The sequence below is a fragment of the Vicia villosa genome, linkage group LG7, assembly GCF_029867415.1.
Source record: "Vicia villosa cultivar HV-30 ecotype Madison, WI linkage group LG7, Vvil1.0, whole genome shotgun sequence".
Classification (NCBI taxonomy): Eukaryota; Viridiplantae; Streptophyta; class Magnoliopsida; order Fabales; family Fabaceae; genus Vicia; species Vicia villosa.
In genome coordinates, this window is record NC_081186.1 from 5,314,281 (window position 1) to 5,328,859 (window position 14,579).

A 14,579-nucleotide genomic window follows, 5' to 3' on the forward strand; every position below is an offset into this window, starting at 1 on the left:
CAACTTAACCTGATACGAGCGTTCATCCTTCAAGAGGAGTTTGAGATGATTGAGGAATCGATGAGGTCTTCTGGACATGGCAGTCACTTTACCTTTCGATTTGGTGTCTGATCACACGACTTTGTTCTTTTGATGAGGATCTTTGTTTTGTAATCCTCGTTTTTCGCTTTTTCCTTTTTTGTTTCCCTAACTTTTGCCTGGACAAATTTTATTTTGGAGTCCAGCGGGATGCCCTAATTTTTGCCTAAGTCACTTGTTTTCAAGTTGTTGACTTAGCGGGCTTTTCTTTCTTTCTCTTTTTTTTTTTTTTCAATCCTTTCTTTTTTGAATAAGTCGTGCGATCTTGAATCTCTGATTTGCGGGAGGTGATTGTGACTGCCTCATTCTTCGATTGATGGGGGATTACCATTGTGGTATTGTCTTTCCTCAACCTTTTTAAAGACAACCATTGTTGTATCTTTAGATGTACACTCCTGATGAATTTTGATTGCTCGACCAGGTTAATTGAACGCTACCCTGCCCCTGGGTTAAATGTGAGGTTTTTTTTTTTGTATAGAAAAGAAAATCCTACTTCAAGGCTCAAAGGGGTTAACGAGGGTTGCACTCCCTTATATCTCCAGTGTTTAGGGATTTGAAACAATGCCTGTACATCCTCAGCGGGGTTTTATCCAAAAGCACACAATTTAGAGATTTTGCGTTTTTATTATTTTTCATCATTCTCCTTTTGATGTATTTTTGCTTAATCAAGAGTTTGATATCGATAGACAGAAAGATATGAGTGAACACGAATGGATTGATTCGAAACTAGCATATGCAATGCATTTTTTTTATTGAAAACAAACAAGTTTTACATGGAAAAACATTTAACAAAACAAGGAAAATTACAAATGAAAATGCAGAAATGAATTGATGATTGCCATAGTTGAGGAGGCTTGACTCCGTCTGGACTTGTTGGTCTTGAATACCTTTTTGTAGTTCCTTCCAAACACTTCAGATTACTTCAACAGAGAACTCCAACAAAGTCACCCAAGAATTTTTTTTTTTTTTTTACTTCAGGGATTCGAGCAATGCGAGTGAGGCAATGCTCAAGATAAGAGTACGTCTTGCTTATCCCTCATGCGGGAGCCCCATGAACCTTTCAATTTATATGAAGACCATTTGGAGTGAATGATATCGCTCTGGAGTCAATGAGATCTTGGACCTTGTGTTTCAAAATATTACAATCCTCAGTTGAATGTCCTGATGTCCCAGAATGGTACTCGCATTTTGCATTTAGGTCATATCCTTGAGGAATCGGTGTTGGAGGGGGCTTAGACTCCCTTAGTTCGACCAAGGATTCATTGAGTAAATGAGAGAGCAATTGACTATAAGTCATAGGAATCGGGTCAATCTTTCTTGGTGGTCTTCTCGGCCTTCGTGGACCTGGTTGTTGGTAATTTTGGTGATAGTTAAGAACATGAACCTGAGGATAAGCAGGGAGTTCCTCCTCTCCATTCTCTGAAGTCGCATTTGTTCCACTTTTCTCCTCTTCAGTGAATTCAGGAATATTGGCCATATCTTGGACTTTACCCATCTTTAAGGCGTTTTCAATTCGTTCTCCTACGACAACCAAACTTGAGAATTCAGAGGAAGCGCATCCAATCATCATGCTCAAATAAGGATCTTTCAGAGTATTCATGAACATGTCTACAGACTCTCGTTCCAAAAGAGGAGGTTGGACTCTGGAAGCTAATTCTCTCCATCTTTGTGCATACTCTTTAAAAGACTCATCCACCTTCTGAGTTAAACTTTGAAGTTGTAGTCTAGTAGGAGTCATGTCACTGTTGTACTTGTAATGCTTGAGAAAAGCCTCTGCTAATTCATCCCATGTGCGGACATGGGTTCGTTCAAGTCGTGTATACCACTCAAGGGATGCCCCACTTAGGCTATCTTGGAAGAAGTGCATGAGAAGCTTATCATTTTCTGCATACGGAGCCATCTTGTTGCAGAATGCCTTGATGTGACTCATCGGACAAGTAGTACCCTTGTATTTCTCAAAACCGGGGACTTTGAACCTAGCGGGAATCTTGATATCAGGCACTAGGCACAAATCAATAGCATTTAAACCTGAGGAGCTTCGACCTTCTAAAGCCTCCAATCTTTCTTCCAAGAGATGGAATTTTCTCTCATTTTCCTCAATCGGGAACTTGAAAGCTTCGAGTTCAGAATCGTTCTCATGGTGTAAATCCTCCTTGTTAGGAATTTCTACATGCACGGGTATTGATCCTCCATTAGCAACAGTGGTCGGAGCATCATTGATCAATTTAGCAACACTTTGTCTGAGCTCCTCTTGCCCCTGAACAACGACATTGAGAGTCTCCAAGAGTTGGGTCATTCTCTCACCCATAGCATCCATGTCCTTACGAAGTTCAGCCTGATTTTGTTCAAGACGGTCCATGATTCTCTTCTGATTAATCCTTGTATGCTACGGATGTAGGGAAGTCAAAGGCGTTGATGAAGCAGAAATCTGAATTGAAAGGGACCCTAATTAGCTTCTGATGCGGAACCATGAAATGTATGATGATATGAATGCAATGTTTCATTTTCGAGGAATCCTAAAGTCTTTTCACACATTCTTTCTTTTATCCTTTTTTGAAACCAAAGCTTTCTTTTTTATAGAATATCTTTTCTTTTCTTTTTTCTTTCTTTTCTATTTCCTTTTTCTTTTCATTTCTCTTTTTTTTTTGGAAATAGCCTTTAGAATTCCTCACAAATGAAGTGGATAAAACAATGATGTTATGCAATGCAAGCATGGGATCAAGGTCCATATGATCTGAGTAACCACCACACAATCCTCTGAATAACTGATGTGAAGCTTTTGTACAGGCCAAGTGTCACAGGATCAAAGGTTCGACGCCTTTTTGAATACCAGAATATCAAGCACCATGAGAACGGACCAAATAAAGGTCCGACCTCAAATATGAAGAAGCAATGGTATGTAGGAGCCAAGGTTTCCTGTCCCACCCCAATCTCACGGGTATGAATTCTAGACACGGACGGGTGGTCCCTAATGGTCACCAGGGTCTACAGTTCCCATGGGGTACAAAGTGTTTGAGGCAACAAGCGTGCCAGACACAGTGTTCCATGAAAGAACCTCGCCCAGTTGTGGTACCCCATGTTGAACTCATCCATAGCAAGCGCTACGGGAGTCAACATGAGCATCCACGCTAATCCTATATGTCGCTTGGCCTGGGTAGTGGGCCTTTTACCTCAAAACCCCCCACCTGCAAAACAGAACAGAAGACCCCAAGGAACACAGAATATAATCCATATGCATGATGTGCGAACAGAGATAAACATGATATGCAAGCAGAAAATAAACATGCAAACATATATACAAGATATAGACATAAAACAAATAAACACCCAATAAAATAAAACAAACAAAGGCTAGGATCGACTTGCTTAGGTATTCCCCAGCAGAGTCGCCAGCTGTCGCACGCTCGCGAAAAATGAACAGAGTCGCCACCAATATATTTATCCCATAAGGGAAAGGAATATCAGAAAACCTAACAAAGGAAGGAACAGGGTCTTGCGACCAGAGAATCAAGGTACGGGAGTCGGTTACGCGAGGGGAAGGTATTAGCACCCCTCACGTCCATCGTATTCGATGGTATCCACCTATGTTTGTTTCTATCTAAAGGGTGTACTATGTCTATGTCTATATGCGAATGAATGCAAAAGAAATACGGGGAAAAGAAGGAATTATTTACAAATGTGCTCGTTCAAGCCCCGCGACTTGATGCCTACGTATCCTTTTCAGGAATCAGAGCGCCGTAGTTCGGCTCCATAGTTTTGTTTGTTTTTTGTGTTTTTTAGTTGGGCGGCGTTAACGTTCGCGCTCTTGCACAAGGGGACAGCCTAGGATGCAATGGAGCGGAAATAACGGTGCCCTTAAGAAAGCGAGAGAAGAGAGAGAGAGAGAGTTTGAGTGTTTCGAGGAAATCCCTTAAGCAAGGGAAACTCGAGTTACTCTTTGGTTTGTGTTTTTTAAAGATTGGGAATTTACGCCTGAAATGGAACCCTTAAGCAAGGGAAACTCCAAGCACTCGAACATCCCTTAAGCAAGGGAAGTTACAAGCTTCCATTCCCTTTTTATTAGTCAAAGTACTTATTAGTCATTTTTTATGAGTTTTCTTGGTGTTTTTTATGGGATATTTATTCAAGTATTTTTAGAGTGTTTTATGGTGAAAAAGAAAAAGAATGAGAAAAGGGAGACTAACCTATCTCTCTAACCTAAGTTATTGATTATTCTAAGAGAAAAGGAGTAAGAAGAAACCCTCAAGTTGATTAAAATCAACTTTAAGAACCAAGGGGTATTTTTGGCATTTCACAATATATGGAAAATATTCAAAAAGAAAAGAATTAAATTCTAAACTATTTATGAAAATATTTACAAGCAAGCAACAAGCATTTTTTACTCATATGAGAAATTATTTGAATTAACAAAGAAAACTATTTATTTATTATGGTTTTTTTTTTTTGCATGAAAAAAACTATTTATTAAAATTCTACAAAAATGCTAATTAAAAGTCACTTAAAAGAAATTTAAAAAAAAACTAGTTGGTAGGAAAATTATTTTTGTTGTTTTTTTTTATCTAAAAAAAAAATTAATCAATCAAAGAGAATAAAAGAAAAAACTATTTTTATTACCTAGTTTGGTGAGGGAGGGGAGAGAGTAGAGTTTGAACATTTCAAGAGGCACCCTTAAGCAAGGGAGACTCAAGTTGTTTTTTCTCTCTTTTTTTTTTCCTCAAGTGGCAACCCTTAAGCAAGGGAGACTCAAGTTGTTTTTTTTTCTATGTGAATGTATGTGCTTCTATTTATATTGCCAATGATTGGATTGTGATTTGGATTCTTGAATGTGGGACTTGAAAAATGTAGTTTGCAACACACCTTTTCCATTTCTCCAATGTGGGACTTGCACCATCACTTTTTTCATTTTTCCAATGTGGGACTTGCAACATAACTTTTCTCATTTTTCCAATGTGGGACTTTAATATGTGTGTGGTGCAATTGTGTGTTGCTTTGCTTTTTTTCTTCATGTTGTGGTGCTCACTTTAGACACTTATATCTCAAGCCATGGGTTGTTAAATGATGCAAGAATGGTGTCATATCAAAGAGGGCATGGGATAGAACAAGATTGGTGTTGAAAATATTTCAAGATGAAGCCTAGAAGTGTGAGAAAAATAGCCTTGAACTCATGCAATTACCACTGCACACGCCCAGCAAGATGCTGTCCCATGCAATGGCCAGATTGTGACTCTGCGAGGGTGGTACTTTGAGCCTCTCTATCTCAATCAATACACGTCCAAAATCAGTGATACTGGTCTCAATGGATAGAGGACATGGCAAATAATGCTTTAGAACTGGGCTTGTTTAAGATAGAGACTTGTGGAGGAAGAAAGAGACCTTGACATTTGGCCCACCACGTGTTTGCTGAAATGCGCTGCGTGCCCAGAATTCTGTGCCTTGGCTGCCTGCAGAGTTTGGTCAGGGTTGGGGCACCACTTTGAAGGCTTGTATCTCACTCAATATTTATCCAATCATACCAATTCTTGTTTCAATGGATAGAGGAGATGGCAAGGAAGAGATTGATACCCAGTTTGCACCCATGGCGCCTTTGTAGAGCTCTGAAAATGGCTGGAGATTTGGCATGCCATGTGTTTGTTAAAATGTCAGGTCGTGACCTGCCTTGTGACCTGGATTGTGCCTTGATTTAAATGAGTTTTCAGAAACTTCACACCCCTTTAACTCTTCATACAAGCTTCAAATGAAAAAGTGTCCAACTACAAAGTTGTTCTCCTCCATGAGAGGAACAACTTTTATGTTGGAAATTTCTCCAAAAAATGCCATCTGCCACGTGTAATTCAGTGCTGAAGTGGACTGCCCAACAAGATCCAAAACACCCAAAATTTTTCTAAGTGTTGAAAATTGCCTTTTTACTATTTTTTGCAACTTTTTGTCGAACTCCCGATTTTATCCATTCTTCGACTTTTCTTGATTAATTTTCCACCAAAAGTCAATATTTGAATAATTTTCCGATTTTGACCCGAAAGTCAACTGTTCCGATTTTTCCGACTATTGATGAAATTCCCGATTAAACCTCTTCCAATCGAATCCAGTCAAACAAACACCTCCACAAGGTCAGCATGAGAAGTTTTCCACACATAGGAGCCATTCCCGATTAAATGTTGACCAGAAAGTCAACTGGTTGACTTTGGTCAAAGAAACCCTGATTTAACGAACCAGATGATTTGCAAGCTTGCACTCTTCAATCAATGTCCTGATTTGAAGCAGAGAGACACCCCAATCTAGGAGGACTTCAATGAACATAGAGCCACATGATTATACCTCAGTTTTCTTATTCTTGATCAAACCCCTTTGCAATGGAGCTTTTCTTGCTAGCCTTTGAGTAGCACCAATGATATGCATGCATGGGTATGGATTATGACCTAAGTGATGTATGTACATGAATGCAAAGCCTAAGCCAGTTAGAAGTCAAAGGGTAGGACAAATTTGGGGTATGACAATAGGAACATATATCTTCAACCGATCTGGGGACATCGGGAATAAGCATGGCTTTCATCTTGTCTGACAATGTCAGGGAGAGGGAGACAAACTTCTCCTGATCTAGATATCAGGATAAAAGTCTGTAATGATTAGGAAAATTGCTCTCTGGGAGGCATTTTGAGATTTGATAACTTTCCTGTAGAAAGAAACAAATATGATATGATTTATGCATGATGCATGTATGAATGTTGTTTTATGGAGTAGTATCCCGATAATGGAAATACTACACACTTATCGAATGTAATGAGAATGATGCATGATTCGGACGCTGCTTGGGGAATCAACGGAGGAGCACTGAATTGCTGAAGAAGTCCTGGAGAGAGTATGGAACTCTGTGGGGAGGAAAAGATGAGTGACCAGGAGTCACAAACTGCGAGCCGGCAAATATGGATCTATTGGAGACGATCAAATATGGATGAGAGCTCTGGCTGGGGAATAAATCCTGCTTGGGGATATGAACATCCCAATCTACTTCTTGGGGAATACCGAAGAAACTTCACTGGAGAAGCACATTCTCAACACTATGGGGATGTGGAGATAAGAGCAAGTCATGGAGACGACTTTGATGGGGAGTGACCAACTTGCTTGGGCAGGATGCATTCCGCGAAATCCTTGACGAAAACAAATTATGCTGAGGATGCATGTGAATCTCTGTTGAGGAAAGACTCAGTGGGGAAGATGAATACTTCTGCATAATGGTCCACTGAGAAGATAAGAAATCTGCTGGGGATAAAGAATTCGGCATAAGAACCTCTTGTTAAGATAACTCCACTGAGGAATAAGATAACTCTCCTGGGGAAAATAGGTCAATCTGTTGGGGAGAGAAACACTCTACTGGGGAAAATGAGGAGCTCGGGCAAGGAACCGCATTAAGAGCTTGCTAGGGAATCAGATACCATTCAATCATGATTCAACTGGGGAGAAGGTACTCCACCGGGGAATAAGACTTCTGAAGCACGGAAATTGCATTGAGATGTGCTTTGTTGAGGAGATGAGAATCTTGGAACAAAGAAGATCTCATCGGAATGCACTCAGCTGGGGAATAAGGACCTCTCCTTTGGCTAGATCTGCCAACGCACTGACATGGTATACTCAAAAGGATGTACCTGCGAGATAAACAAATAAGAATGCCCTAGGATATAGCATGGTGTCTGCCGTCCTAGTTACACAAAACTTTGAAGCAAATTCAAAGATTTTATCATTTCTAATCATGTATTGTAAAAGCAATGCAATTTTCATATGCAAAATTTAACACAAACTCAGGACATTTTATGCAAACAAAACAGTAAAAGAAAACAACTTTTAAGATGAAAAGAACTTTATTAATTGATATGAAAAAAAGATGCCCAAAGAAGGGCGAATACACTTGGGAAGAAATTCCTAGTAAGAGGTAACTGCACAATGTTGAGTACAAAATAAATGGCAATGTGAAACGAATATCCATTGGTTTCGATCCCGCTATCACTTTTATAACCTTGACGTTCTCATCTCCTTGCTTTGGAAGACCGTACTTATTAGGATTGATCACTGCCCGATTTGATGACCGGTTGATGTAACACAACGGAGCTTGTGGACCCGACTGGGATTTGTGAATGCTTTAGGGATTTAAGTTTGTGAATGCTTTAGGGATTTAAGCTGCCAGATGCAAACTCAAGAACACAGAGTCTTGCTTATCCCTCGGTCGAGAGCCCTAAACAAAGCGATTGGAGTTTGTGAATGCTTTAGGGATTTGAGCTGTCAGATGCAAACTCAAGAACACAGAGTCTTGCTTATCCCTCGGTCGGGAGCCCTAAACACAGCGATTGGAGTTTGTGAAAGCTTTAGGGATTTGAGCTGTCAGATGCAAACTCAAGAACATGGAGTCTTGCTTATCCCTCGGTTGGAAGCCCTAAGCATTTCAAACACGTATGAAGAATGATTGCCAATGTGGCATGCGAGATGTAGTCGTTCGCTTTCGTCCCTTTTTTTCCCAAGCCGCCCTTTTGGGTTTTCAATTGAGCGGGTATATTTGTTTCTTTTTCATTCTTTTGCCTGATTCATTTTTGTAACACCCCGATTTTTAACATCGAGAGTGTATTTTTTTCTTTTTAAAACAACAAAGTCTTTGAAATATGATCATCTTTAAAACAAATCAGAGTAAAGTTTTGTAAGACAATGATCATAATACAAGACCTCTTTTATAAATTGTTTTCTCAATTAAAGGTTTAAGAACACAATTAAATATATTGTCTAAAAAAACATAATGACAACCTGTCTAAATCTTTTCCATAACTAGGACCAAAGAAATGCCCAAGGTTATAAAATATTAGACCACTTGAATATATTTTCTTACAAAGTATTTGACAACAAGTGAAGGTCAATACCAATACCACATTTAAGCATTAAGCTTCAACAACAAACTTCCCAATAACAGACCTGGACAAAACTCTGAAACATAACCCTAAGCTGATCTTGAATTCCTAGCCAAGGATGACTTAGTACAAATGACTCACTATGACATTGAGTCTTGATGTTTTCAATCGCCAAAGTCATTCACATCTTGCAAGTCTTCACCACACCTGGATATCCTAATTATCACGATTCCTAACAACCTGGGGGCGTTCAGCCCATTCAATAATAATAGTAAAGGGTCACGATCTAAAAATAGCATACATGAAAGAATACACACATGCAAGTAAAACATGATATACAATAGTCACAATATTTATTTCAACAAATAAAGTAATGCACAAATATCCTAATGCAGACTCTACATGGGTGTGATCCCCCTAACCGGGTTCCTCACATGCATGAATTCCGGAATTTAACCTCTCCGCAGAGAGTCGTGGCCTCTTTCCACTAAAAAGGTTCTGCCTCACTAAAAGTGATCCCAACAGACACCGAGGTACTGCCTCACTAGAAGTGATCTCAACAGAAACCAACTCAATAAAATCCCGCAGGATTAGGTGGGCTCGTCCTCTAGAGTCCTCACCCGGTGCAGTCCTCTCGACATACACGCAACTATGATATGCATGAGCACATATATGAAAATGCATCATAATATTTCTCAATAGTCAATTCATATATTCAACAAATCATATGAATTTACATAATCTTCACATATGTAATCATAACCACAAGTCAATTCATATATTTTCAACAAATCATATGAAACACATTCTCAAGTTTAGCATCACAGCAGAAACACACATCCCCAACCGGGCACACAATCATTCATACCAACACATATGCATTCAATCATATATAATATCGTTAGAAAGTGCCCTTACCTTAGCAAGCTTCAAACACATTTAACTTATGCTACATGAGAACGGTATGTCTCTCTCGCCAAGGTCACTATCCAGTTCACACTTTCAACCTTTTAAAATACACAATTTAATTAATGTTAACACTAACTCAATTACATCATAATCTTTGCCACTTACCAAATCATTTAGGTTTTAGGTTTTTATTACCATTTTACTAACCTAATCATTTTTATATTAAAAAATATATATCATTTAAATATAAAATGATTTTTCTCTTAAAGGGACAATAAAGTACTTATTGAATAAACTCCAACACTCTCCATTCTTCTATTGTTTCAAATAAAACTAAAATATAAGTATTACACCAATTAATTATAATTTTATCAAATACAAAGTCCTTTTTAAACTAATCGTTTCAAATTAAAGTATATCCTTTAAAATTAAAGTGGATCTTTCCCATATAAAAATATTTTTCACCAAAAATAAATAATAAAATATTAATATAAAGACAATTCATTAATTATATTAATTTTTAAAATTTAGATTCATAGATGCTAAATCGATAATTTTTTTTTAAATTAATAAATAACTTTAACTCATAGTCACTATACTAATTCTTCATCTAAAATACTCACTGTATAAGTTTCACTATAAAATAATTCTGTCGCAAGTGACATTTTTTTCAAAGAGGCTCGCTCCTCCCTCAGTTTATACTAAAACAATATCCAAAATATTGCCAAGAAAATAAATTAGTTAAAAGTTCTATCTAAGCATTTTGACCAACACAAGTCATGGTATTAATTAGAAATTATACAAATCTTAATAATAAATAGTTTTGCATAGAACATCTGAAAATAAGTAAAATACTTTAACTCAACTCATTTTTGACTAACAGTAATATTACGAAAATATTTTACTCAAAATTAATTATCAACAATAAATAATTATACTTGAATCATTATTAAATATACAAGTGAGTAGTATTGATTGAAATTAGGAATAAACTTTAATTTTTATTTATTTATAATTACCAAATAAATATTATTTAAAATTTAAATTAGAAACAATTCAATTATTAACTTTAAATCAAATTTAAAGATAACCCCAATTTATGATCACAGCAGGTTCCAAAATATCAAATATAATTAGCCACATAATTTAATTTATAAATTTTTGATTCTAAACTTCATCCTGGGTTTTAAATTTTAAATTAAAAACAAGTTAGATATATTTATATAAAGTGGCATAAATTGGTCTAAGGATGATGAGTTAATTTATTTTTATAAATATAATTATTATTCATAGAAGAAATTTCAATCTTCAAAACTCAAACGATTTTCAACAAAAACAAATTTATGATATAAATTTTATATTATATATCTTTAAGATAAAGTGGAAAAATTAAAACTTCAGCATATCATCACAATTGTTAGTCCTTTCAAGTTTAAAATGGATATAAGCAACAACCGCAATATTAATATTTCTTATATTATAATAAGTTCTTATTTACTTCCAAGTTAATTAATTGTTACTTTTAAACTAATAATTTCAAAGTTTCTCATAAAAATTCAAAGTGTCTCAGTATATAAATTTCATCATTTTCTTGCAAGATAATAAGTAACAAACTATATAATTAAGTGAGAAGTCAAGAGTTTATATTACTATATAGAAGAAAAAGAACTCATACCTAAATAATTTGTGAGCTTTTCAAAGAGATGAAATGGTGGAGAGGAGAAAAGAAATGTATAGGTTTGTTGTAGTTTTAACAGAGAGAGAGAGAGAAGTGTGGTGTGTGAATTTTGGTTTTCTCATGTCATGTATTTATAATCAATAACATTGATTCATGGCCATTGGATTAAATAGTATTGAAGATAAGGTTGTTCCCCAACCATTAGATCTACTGTCACATGCCAAAGTCATGATTACTAGAAAGAAAATATCATGATATTTTTAGTTGTCACTTGAAAGTGATATTAGTTTATTTTCTTACGTTTTTAACTTGATGCCGACATATGCAAATCGATTTGGAAAGTATCCTATTTTAACCGAATATATACATAGACAAAATACCCGAAACAATTAACAGTCGAACGCGCGTTTGATCGAAAAATAAAAATGAACATATTAAAATGATCTATACGGTACGAAGTTTAATAAAATAGACTGAAAATGATCAAAATCACAAATAAAAATACCCGTTTAAACAAGCTCTAACAGGTAAATTTATGACCGTAAATGTTGTCGAAAAAATAAAACGATTTTACCAACGCGATCTACGCGCAACATAGATTAATAAAATATTCTGGTACAAGTCAAAACTCAAAATATTTCGCCGGCTAATTTTTCACACCTTGTTGAATCGCTTCAACCGGTCAGTATGTAAAACTCTTATTTAAATTTTAACAAAATAAAAATCTCTTGCATGGATAATTAAACTACAAGAGCATGGTACTAATATTAATAGAGTTTTGATTGTACTTTGGCATGGTCTCAATAACTCTTTGTTATATATAGACAATTATTTTAAAAAAATCGATAAAATAAAATAGCATAATACTATTTAATATTCTCAGATTCTAATTTACGCTAACGTACTTTTATGGGTCTTACATTACTACCCTCCTAAAAGAAGTTTCGTCCTCGAAACTTAAGACGAGTGTAACAACTTAACTAGTTATTACTAACGCCGTCACTAGCACGATCGTACACCTATCACAACCCTCTACAAAGTCGTATTGACTCAGACTCTAGACGCAAGGCTGGACATCACACTATGAGTTCATCGCTCTAAGTTAATCTTACAAGAGTATATTCATAAAAGATAAGTCCTCCAATATCCTAGGTTCATGCTCAAACTTTCAATGTCATCTTTCAGCTTCCACGTCATAGCCCATTCCATTAGGTTCATGCGAAGTGGTGACTAATCATCCTCCTGATAAATTACCAATTAACTTTACCCTATCAAAGCTAGCAAGTCTAGTCCATTCCATTCATCATGGTCCCGTCTACTATCAACAAGAGATTAAGGGTGATCAGTTCCTCAATTTGTCAATAGGTAGCCGACAATCATGAAGGTGCCATAGACCATCGTTACGTAACTATAATAGCATTCTTTGAAAATTGTGCTCAAAGTCATCCAAGGTACAAAGATTCACTAATTCCTTAGATGTTTACTAAACGCTTCCTTAATTTCATGCTACTACGATCTCATTAATGAGGCACAATATCCTAAACAAGTTACCTCCTCCTTTACGCTCAATTAGCATGGAATAAATATTGAGTATTCTTCAAAGAAGCAATCTAATACATCTAGTACAATCCAACCTGTTTCACTCCAAATGAAGTTACCATATGCATGGAGGACTTCACAACTTCACCAACATCCATAAATCTTTAGGTATTCCTTTAATCTCATAATTACGGCGATTCGTATATGTTCACATTCAAATCTTATTCCAAATTATAATCTTAATAATACCATCCCAACATCTCATCTTTTGTTGCTCAATTGTACATCAATGACATATCGTAAATAACCTCGTCACGACTTCCAAAGTCTCATGCGGAATTCTCCAACATGCTTTTTACTTACAAATCTCACCATCCTGATTCCGAATGTAAAATTTCATCTAGTCACCAATACATTAATCATTATCCTTGTGATATAAGATTATCAACTGCGAGATTAGTCTCCTTCCACTTATACCACTTCTTAAATATTTTCTTTAAGTCCGAACGCAACCTCATCATCTATAGCATACACCCTTGATGAAATGCATGGTCTCCTTCTCATTTTCTATTGAGGTATCTCATGGTAGTCCTTTTTAAAATCCCTTTTAACTTTAACCAATTAAACAACATGGTTATTAACTTGTATATAAATAAATATTGTGAGTTACCTTCCTCGTTCCTTGGCCGTGTACAACTTCCACCTTCCTTTGTGATTACCTTTTAGATATTATAACTCCAAAGATCCTTATACTAGATCTTCTTTGAGCATCTAAAAATTTACAACTTCAAAATTTCAGCAACAAACCGCCTAGAGTTATTTCCCTAACATATCATGACCTTTATCTTGTCAATTGCAAATAATATCTTTAATTATCGTGACTATCTAAAGGTTGTAATATTCTTTTATAACACAACCCAATATTTTCCTCATAAGTTCTTGCTAATAATCCTGGAATGTCTATTCACTCATCGATTTTCTTATTTATTTCCAACTTTTACTAAGGTACCAACCAACAGATTTCTTGCAATCTAACACTCTAAAGAATTATTCCTCCAATTTCCTAGTAAATCTCCAAACATTGTCGTCCATGACTTGAATAATTTAACCCTTGCCCATTCCAACTCTTATGATCGCTTAAATTCTTAGTGTTACTTGTACCTTCATCTCATATAAATCTTTTTACTCACTATCTCCCAAACTATGTATAGATCATCACTTATCCAGGTAATACTTTGTATCTTACCTTTAATCATCACATGATTCTTCCTTAATACATTTAATTACATATCTAACATAAGAAAACAACTTTAACCTTTCAGGTACCTTCCAAAAGTATAACCGTTGTCTAACTTTCCTGGTTCGGTCACTTTTAACGCTCAACACCCATTTTCTTCCTAGAGAAGACGCTCCATTTCTATCCGAGTATTCTAATTGTTTCCAATTGACATCCATAGTTACTCTTCACTTCCAAATAAATGTCATCTAAT

At 36.1% G+C, this 14,579-nt stretch overlaps 1 long non-coding RNA gene across 1 annotated transcript; it reads right to left on the reverse strand.

The window, feature by feature from the left end:
- Positions 1-8,823: 8,823 nt before the first annotated feature.
- On the reverse strand, positions 8,824-11,646 carry LOC131616914 (uncharacterized). Its single transcript, XR_009288315.1, has 3 exons — positions 11,548-11,646; positions 9,882-9,970; positions 8,824-9,203 (listed from the first exon to the last, which is right to left on the reverse strand). It is a non-coding gene; the product is annotated as an uncharacterized LOC131616914 (long non-coding RNA).
- Positions 11,647-14,579: the final 2,933 nt, after the last annotated feature.